This window comes from Gopherus evgoodei, chromosome 3 (assembly GCF_007399415.2).
Source record: "Gopherus evgoodei ecotype Sinaloan lineage chromosome 3, rGopEvg1_v1.p, whole genome shotgun sequence".
NCBI classification, from domain to species: Eukaryota; Metazoa; Chordata; order Testudines; family Testudinidae; genus Gopherus; species Gopherus evgoodei.
In genome coordinates this window covers 159,785,570-159,795,618 of record NC_044324.1, presented here as the reverse complement: position 1 = coordinate 159,795,618, position 10,049 = coordinate 159,785,570, and positions in this window count along the sequence as shown.

Genomic DNA, 10,049 nt, shown 5'->3' with positions numbered 1-10,049 from the left:
TAAAGTAAGAATCTGGAGCTGGTCGGGAATGGTGTTTTATTTCCTGTGAAAAATTTGTGAAGACTAAACTATTTCATTTTTGCTCAAAACAAACTAAACAAAAATATTGTGGAATTTTGTAGGTTTTCCTTGAAAAAACAAAACAATTTTCAGATTTTTCAAATTACCACCCATCCCACTCCCATCACAGCGGCCATCTGGGAGCTGCATCCCCCTCAGCCTATGAGAATGTTAAATATACAGCCCCTTGTCTGGATCCAAGGTTCTGCTCTAACGGGGGCACTTTAGAAATGGGAGGGGGCCATACTCATTCTTTTCCCAGGGCTCTGCAGTGGCCCCAGAATACCCTTTGTATTAGACTGTACAGTGTTTTAATAAAATGAATCCCGAATCCTGTGCTACTGGGAGGCAGCTCTGTGGCTGTAATAATTTTCCTGAGGGATTAGCTGAGCCTCTTTTGCTTCCAGCCGAGCATTTGTTAAGGGTCAGGCCACCATTTCACAGTTGCATGGGGGCTCTGAGAACTCTGCACCAAAAGGAGGATCTTCACATTGACACCTTCCAAGAGCCACTGTGGCTCCTGTTGGGTCAATTACACATCACTGAAGAGGGGTATCTGAACACAAGGGAAGAGAGAGCAATGGGCAGACAAACAGAGAGAGATCATGAGAAATGGCCATTTAAGAAGGAAGAAGAACTAGTGGCTGTGGGGGTAGCTCTCAGTTGACTCCAGTCCCTGCTTCGCACAGTAGGAGGCACTGAAGGGAATAGGGCAGGAGCGCTGGCTGTGGTGGGAGATGCCAGCTACTTCAGTCCATGCAGGAATCATCCCAGTTACAGACTTGGTAAAGAGACAACTAATGAGGGATGTGATAGAGGTCTATAAAATTGTAACTAGTGTAAAGAAAGTGAATAAGGAAGTGTTACTTATTCCTTCACCTAACACAAGAACCAGGGTCACCAAATGAAATGAACAGGCAGCAGATTTAAAACAACAATCTGTGGCACCCATTGCCGGGGGATGTTGTGAAGCCCAATACTATAATGGGGTTCAGAAAAGAACTAAATATGTTCATGGAGGATAGGTCCATCAATGGCTATTAGCCAAGATGGCTAGGAATGCAACCCCATGCTCTGGGAGTCCCTAGCCTCTGGCTGCCTCTGGACAATGGGATGGCTCTGTCAACTGAGTGCTTGTTCTGTTCTTATTAGACAAACAGGAATTAGGTACACCGCTACCTCGATATAACGCCACCCAATATAATACGAATTTGGATATAACGTGGTAAAGCAGTGCTCCGGGGGTGCAGGGCTGCGCACTCTGGTGGATCAAAGCAAGTTCTATATAACACGGTTTCCCCCTTAATGTGGTAAGATTTTTTGGCTCCCAAGGACAGCGTTATATCTAGGTAGAGGTGTACTATAGAAATATAGACTATGCTTACGCAAAAAGAAAGGAGTTGGATTCCCCTTCACAGCATCATATCTAACACTGCCATGGCCTAGGGCGGCTACTTCATCAAGCACCAATCACCCAAACAGGTTGGCAGCTGCCAACTGTGAAATGGGAGACAACTGCACAGAACTGGGCCTACCCACATTTCGCCACCTGCTTCAGGCACTTGGAGATGGTGCAGGCTTTGTTTTACCTCTCATGGAGACATGTTGAGTATATTTCTCCTTCCTTCCTTCCTTCCTTCCCTGCCCTGCTTTCACTGGCCCATGGTAACATTCAGGGTCTTTCCCAGCCTGACTGTCCATGGAAACACACACTGACCCAAAGGCCATGCTGAATCCAGCTGCCCCCCATGGCCATTGCCTATAAACTTGCACAAGGCTGAGTTGAACCAGATTCTCCTATGTGCTCTGAGGGAGGGAGGAAAATCACCTTGCCAGTATTGGGGGGGTTCCACTCTGGGGGAAGGAAAGATGCTAACTGGGTGAAAGTGTCGTGGCTTTAGCCCTGCAGCTTAGTTCAGCCTTCAGCCCTGATGAAGTGTGATCCTGCCAACTATGTGAGTTCCTAGGCTACTGAATCTACTCTTTGTCTTGAGGAATCTACTGTGAGGCTAAGGCTTAGCCAGAGCTAATATTCAGAGCTTCTGAGACACTGCCATGCTAGCCTGCCCCCGCACAGAACATCAGCCTCTGGGCCTCTCCATCCTATCTCATCCCCCCCAGCTCCCATCATGTAGGACTTCTACTTCTCTTCCATAGATAAAAGCTGCACATCCTCACAGCCTCTGGGGCTCAAGGTGAATGCCAGAGAAGGGGGGAAGATCATGAGGACAGGTGCTATTCAGAATTAGCCTAGAAGTTTAAGAGTTAAACATGACAGCAAAACTACACAGTGTAACACAGCAGGAGTTGGGGCCTCTAGATGTAAAAATGGAGTTTTAACGTGATGCTAGACACCAAGCTTAGGGGAAGAATGAAAAGCAACCAAAAACTTATTATGATCAATGGGTGTGTAGGTTCTGCTGCATTCAGAGGCTGGGAGTGTGAATTCTGGTGCTAGTCTCTTGAGCTTTGGATCCCACCATGTTTGGGAGGATGAATCCTGGTGCTAGTGCCCTGGACTGTGGACCCCGCTACACTGGGGCTATTGCTTATGTGCTCAGAGGCTGGAGGATCTAGCACTTGTATCACACAAATTAGGGTGGAAGAATCCTATTATGTCATGTAGGCCAATTCTGAAAGAAATTTTCTGTTGCTTTGTCCAATCTAGTTTGAAATGTCCCAGGTGATGGGACTTCCATCACATTGCTTGGGCAGGTGACTGACTTCTGCTTTTCTCTAAATTGTTCATTTCATCGTTCCCTCATCCTTCCCAACCACTCCCAGCACGTTGGTCTGTTTCATCCATATTGCATCCTGTCGGTCATGTAGATTGTGAGCTCTCTAGGACAGGGTTATATTTCACTGGTCTGTACCATGCTTCCCACACTGGAGCCTTGTTCTTTGACTGGGGTCCCTCCAGAAATAATATTAAAATTATCTCACTATTAGGAAAAACTCAACATGAAGATGAGGAACATTTTCCTGTCTTATTTCCTCTAATTACGCATAGTTATATACCTCCTTTTATTGTACTAAAGTATCTCCCTCCATGAGGGCTATTTACACATTACAGCTCTCTGGAGCCTCTTATTGTGTCACTCCTAGGCAAACTAGACAGATTTTGCTACTTTTAATGTTTTCCTCATCAGTTCCTCCAGCCCTATGATCATTTTTGTTGCTGTTCTTTGAACTTCTTCTTATTTGCCAATACTTTTCTGGTAGCACAGTGCCTGGAACTGAACACAGGCATATGGGCTATGTGTGTAGGACCAGGTAAGTGAAATTTCCGTCAGTTGATTAGCAAAAGGAGAATGTGATTTAGGTGAGAATTATAATACATTTGCAGCATATAGATGTATTACTGCACTCGAGCTGTGGAGAGGATGATGATTATTATTATTTATTATTTGTATTACCATAGTGCCTAGGCACTCCAGTCATGGACCAGGACCCCACTGTGGTATGTGCTGTACAAACATCCCAAAAAAGGCAGCTTCTGCCTCTGTGTATGGAACCCAGAATCACATTGGCCACTTCTTGCTGTCTACTCTGACCCCTAAGTCCTTGCATTGCAGCTTTGCACATGTCTTCTTCCTGTTGAACAGTTTGTGGATCCTGCTGTACTTAGAGGGTAGGAGTGTGAATCTTGTGTCTAGTGCCCTGGTGTGTGCTATCGTGTCTCCTTAAGAGACTGAGTTTGTGAATCCTGGGAGTAGGAACATAGGAATTACCAGAGTGGAACAGACCAATAATGACCCATCTATTCTGGGAGATCGTCTCCAAGAATGTCATAAATCTGCCAAAATACAGTTAACTGTGAAGTATTATATAATGGTAGGGACACATCTTCCTTACCATAGCCAGTGATCTATGTATGTCTTAAGCCATGAGAATAACTCCCGGAATTTTGTCCTAGTCACTTCAAATGCTGAGGAAGGTGTTTGGTTTTGGGGGGCTTTTTGGTTTTGTTTTCATATACATATCTAAATACTTTTTTTTTAATTCCAAACTGTTTGCCCTTGGTCACATTCTGCAGCAGTGAGTTCCACAGGTTAAGTATATGCCCCATAAAATGTATTTCCTTTAATCCCTTTGTGATGAGATGTATACCTCCATGCTGGTTCCGAATGCAATTGGTTGCACCTGAGCACCTGACAGGTAAGGCAGGGACAATTAAAGATGAAGCCCAAGTGGGGTGGAGCAGGGTGGAGCTATAAAGGCAGGAAATTGGAGCTGTTAGGGTTTGGGGTAGGAACTGTGTAGTGACTTGTTTAGCCCTAGGAGGGAGCGCATGGAAGGGAATGTACCATGAAGACACAGGATTTAAGCAAACTTCTGTCACTGATCCTGATACAAGGGTAGAAACCAGATCTCTGGGCAGAAGCCCTGGGAGGTGTGGCTCTTTACAAAGAGCCCAGCAAGTGGATGGGGGGAAAGGCCTGAGGAAAGGCTAATAGTAAGGAGTCCGGGAAGCAGTGGCTATGTGTCTGACTGAGCAGACCTTGGCTGCTCACCCTAGGGTCCCTAAACTGGAACCTAATGTAGAGGGAGGACATGAGTTCCTTTACTGACCAATGGGGAAAGTGGTTTGAAGCCCCCCTGACATGAGGAGATAAGAATGATTTTAAAGGCCTGAGAAAAGGATGTAAGGATCCCTGGCCCCGAAGTCAGAGGCTGGAAATCTGACACAAAGCCTTGAAATGATTTATTTGACTTTCTGTCACCCTGGAAAGGGTGGGACTAAAAAGTGACCTGGCTGAAGGGCTGAGTGATGAGATGAGGCAGACCCCCTAGAGCAACTGTTGGCAGGGTGCGCTAGACAGGAAGGAGCTGCTACAGCACGCCCAGCCACCTGCAGTGAGTCAACTGTTCTACACAGTTTTAAATGTTTCCTTGTTATTAACCAAGTGCCCTCTAGTTCCTGCATTATAGTTATCACAGATGGTGCAGGACCTGGCCCAATGGCAGAGGTGATGAGCAGCAGGGCTGGCTGCCCCACTGCATGCTCAGGTTTTGCCCCGTGTCCCCTCTGTCATGATGGGACCAAAACTGAGAGAGCAGGGTTCCAATCTGGTGCCTGGGGGTTGCAGTGCAGCTGAGGTTTGGCGCTGTGGGGCCTCCTGACCATGACAGGATCTGTGGGGCCAAACGTGAGTGAGGCTTTGACACCCCGCCGTACTCCACTCACTCAGTTTTGGCCCCATCCCACTCTGGTCATGATGGAAGGGCCACAGAGCCAAACCCAAACGGGCAGTGATCTGGCCAGCACTACTGCTCCTCACTGCAGCCATTAGGAGGGCCCAGTGCTGATAACTTGGTACCTCCCTGCCAATGATATGCACAGTGCTAACAGGCGCATAACTATGTGTACAACTGCTTTCAACATGCCTTAATTGGCATTGGTCCACACAGAATTTCATCTGCTACCATGTTCCCTGAACACCTAGCTCTGTGGTCAATCCTGCTCCCTTTGAAGCCAATGCTAAAATACTCATTGACTTCAGAAGGAGCAGGAGCAAAAGCCTTTATTAGGGCCTTTGGAAATTCTTCACAACCCTCCCTCATCTTGAGTAACTTAAATGTTTTGCCATAATCAAATCAGGCCTGCTCACTAATCACTTCCTCTTCTGGATCATTCATAGATCCATATCTTTGTCCCACTGAAGTCCTAGAGAACTGTACCACTGAATTCAAAGGGGCTGTATTTGGCTTACCTTGGCCATCATCAGTCTTGGTGGTGATTCATGGAGGTACCACACAATTAACCTTTTCCTATTGTTGGGAACTGATCATTTATTGCTACTCTTTCCCTCCTCTCTCTTCCCACAAGATGGCAGTTGCACTAGTGCAATATACCATGTTCTTATATCAGGTCCATCACTGTAGTATCTGAAGGCAAGACCAGGAATTTCCCTGAGTGAGGACTAAGTGGAAGGAGCTTGGGATCTGGCCCATGATAACTTGTTTTGTTTGTTGTTGTTTTATTAGCAGTTTAACCTCATAGACTGAGGATGCTGCAGGATCCATACCCTAAGGCACTAGCACTGCCTCTTGAGCTCAACAAGATCTACACCCCGAGGGCAATAGCACCAAGACTCTCACACCCAGACTCTGAGTGCGATATCCCAACCGTTACCACCCCTGGGTAGCAGTGACCTAAATAAGCAGTCTTGGATCTGAATGTTGTTTTTGTTTTTTTAATGTTGCTGAGCCTCTGAAACCAGCACAATGTAACAACAAATCATCTGGTTCCATGACGCTGTTGTATAACTTCTCCTCCCCCCTCCACAATCCCACTGTCTGCCATTCATGTAATGCTCTCAGTTTCATTGGGAACTGCCCTGAGGACCCTCTTAGCTTCCTAATTAGCAACAGAAGGGCCTAATCCTTGCTGGAGGTAGCAGTGGAACATTTGTGAGCTCTCCTGAGAAAGAAAGAGGCAGAGAAGGGGCTGTCTCCAGCTGGGAAAACACAAACTTTTATTCCCATACTTACTACAGTAGACCATAGGAAGGAAGTGTGTATGGGCAGCGATGTGGGGGGATGCTGTGCAGAAGAGTCTGGAGATGCGGAGAGAGGAAGATCCTTTGAGACGCCTCCAGGCTGTTAGCGACTACTTGAACTTAAGTTTTATGTACGATGTTTTGAGGCATCAGCCATTGTGGAGGCCTTGTGGACAGACTTCCCATGGGAGGAGGGAGGTGATGCCTCGAGCCGCTCTCAGATGTAATAATTTATTTGCTGTTAATAAGATTCAGGAATTAATGGCTCGGAAGTGCTTAGGAGTTCAGCATTTCTTACTGAGATATAATAATCAAGACTGAGTACAGAGGCTGCCATTCATGCTTGGGGCAGATTTCGGGGCAAAACAAATCTCCTCTAGTCCAGCTGAATCCTTTGAGGCCACTGTTTCTTTTGGGAAGGGAGCATCTTTTCCTGCCCATTGTTTGTGGGTATTGGGGTGTGGAACGAGCTCTTCCTTGGGCTCCAGGACCCAGCCAGAGGCCACAGACTCTCTGCTCAGCCACATGTTTGGTGCAAGAGGGATGAGAGTTCTTGGTTTGATTTAAGCAATAACAAATGAGCTGTGGGGCATTTTCTTGGGATTTGTGTCCCCTGGGAAGAAATGATTGCCCAAGACAGAGCCACCAAGTCCCCAGGAAATGCACTGTGCAGAGGCCCTTAGTGCTATTAGAAGGTGAACATGTGATATGTGGATTTTTCCTGTGTGAGGCCATTTCTGGGCAGTGGTGTATACAGGGCATATCTAGAAGATGAACTTCCTGTCAGACCCTCATCCATTCCCCTTATAATTATCTCTAGGACGGATTTGGTCCTTCAAAGCAACTGGGAGATGACCAGCAGATTTAGCCCTAGAGAATGAGGAAATGGTTCCCAGCCCTCTCTGGGGATCAGCTCTGGAAAGCCCACAGAGCTTTTGAAGTTAGTGGAGGCATATAGAAGCCCAGACAAGGAAGCTCCCAGGAATCTGCCAGCACATGCAGGACAGCACCCAATGTGGCACAAGTATATTCTAGCCAGAAAGCTATGAGGTGTCCACAGGAAGAGGTGATATCCTGGTCCCCAGAATGTCAATGAGTAAGGAGGGCTCTTGCAACAATGTAATACACTGAGATATTTTTTCCCTTAGTGAGATTCTCTGAGATGCTGTAGCTGACTTAGGTTCTCTGAAAGAGGGACAATTAACCAAGGCCGGTGTGACCAGGGCTGCACTTCCCCTACAATCATAAGAACAGCCATACTGTGTCAGACCAATGGTCCATCTAGTCCAGTATACCGTCTTCCAACAGTGGCCAATGCCAGGTGCCCCTGAGGGAATGAACAGAACAGGTAATCATCAAATGATCCATCCCCTGTCGCTCATTCCCAGCTTCTGGCAAACAGAGGCTAAGGACACCATCCCTGCCCATCCTGGCTAACAGCCATTGATAGACCAATCCTCCGTGAATTTATCTGGTTCTTTTTTGAACCCTGTTATGGTCTTGGCCTAAGGAGAAGAGCCAAGCATTACAGTCACCTCCACAAACTCAAGCCAGAGACTCACAGTGACTCTGAAGATCACAATGGTTATTTAGGTTTTACAAGTTACCGTCTACCCCAAGATACAACAGCACAAGACTGAGAGTCAGGACTCTTGGGCTCTAGTCTCAGCTCTGTAACTGACTCACTGGGTAACCAGGAATAAGTCTCCAGTTTCTCTCTCACTGTCTCAGTTTTCTTTCCTCTGTAAAACAGGGATAAGGCATAAGGATACTAACTTGTGAGGCTTAAGTCATTGACGTGTGTAAAGGCCTTCGAGATCCTTTGATGAAGGTGCTAGAACGAGGGAAAGCACTGTTATCACTGATGCCATGAACGCCTTATGTCCACCAGAGGGAACCCAATACACAGAAGATGTTTGCAGGTTTCAGAGTGGTAGCAGAGTTAGTCTGTATCAGCAAAAAGAACGCGGAGTGCTGCCTTTTGGCCCATAGCGTAGGAGTTAGTTTTATAGAGAGATTCAGTACTTAATTTGTGCCGGGGCTTGCCAGAGCTGAGCCCCAGCACCTCTGAGCTTGTCATTTCATAGCCCTGGCACCTCTGGGTTTGCTGCATCAGTTACTAATGTAAAAAAATTGCTTGAGCCCCGGCACCTCTTTCATTACAAACTGAGCACTGGAGAGATCCTTTCAAACTCAAGGTATGTCCAGGTGCCTTTTCAAGCGGCAGGTGCTCAGACTCTGATCTGTGGAGCCCTTGCTGCTAGTGTGTAGTGAGCTGGCAGGTTACACTGTGATGGCTTCTGCTTGTTTCCAGGTGCTAAGCTAGAGCTAAAACACACTCAAATGCTTACTATTATTTTGCCATGAGAGTGTTTGCTATAGTCATTATACGGGTGATATGTAATGATCAGTAGGAGCGAAGTGCAATGGCAAAAGGGAAAGGAGATGTCCAAGAAACTCCCTTTCTATTAAAATGTGGTTCATACCCTTAAAAGGTTTGTGATCCCCTATAATAGATGCTGGCTGTGCAGCGGCTGCAGGCTGCCAGCATCTCTCAAGCCTTGGAGTTATATCTGCTAGACTGAAGTGCATTAGGACAAATTTCTTTGCCACCTTTTTTTTTTCTGAACGATATAAAAGCAGCTGGGCCAGGGGAAGCTCAGTAAAATCATGGAGCAGTAGTCCTGCTCCTCACTGTGCTACATGCCGGATAGGCACCATTAACAGACATCTTAAAAAAGAAAGCATTGTTAGTGGAAGCCTACTTGCTATGGAGATAATGAATCCCACAGCTAAAGTAGTCAGAGCCGCTTGGGGAATGTCAGCAGGGTGAGTGGGGAATTTGTATTCTTGTTAATGAGCACTGGGTGAGTTAATTCCCTGTCCACCGCCCTACATATTCCATCCGATCAGATATGGCTTTAGTAACACTCGTGTTTTTTGATCTCCTTAGAGACCAGACTGAGAAGGGAGTAAGAGCTCCAGGGCTTCTCTTGAGTTCCTCTAGCATTTCTGGGTGGAATGTTATCCTAAGAATGTATGTATGTATGTACCTGTGTGTACGCCCTAGGTAGAATGGAGACTGAATTCTATTCTCTTTGCTCCAGGACAAGTATTGTGCCTGGGAATCCAACTTAAGGGCAACAAAATGAGACAAATTCCGCACCTCTCATTAAGGAAAAGCAGTGACATTAATGGGAAACTGCAAAGCCATGCTGTTAATAGCCACCCATCCTGTCCTTCCTTATGTCACTAATGACTCCTGAGAGGACTCAAATAATTGTAAAGATAGACATGACTTTTCCCTATTGATACTGCTTGTTTGCATTCTGCCTTTCACTCAGTTTGGACAATGAAACTGGAGAGATGTCAGTTTTGCTTTAAAATCTTGTCAATATCCTGTTCGTTCCTGGTTCTCAGGTGCTAGAACCTGCTGCAACCATGGCCAGGGAAGGTTTCCCATTTGTAAGCAGGGGAGGAAAATAA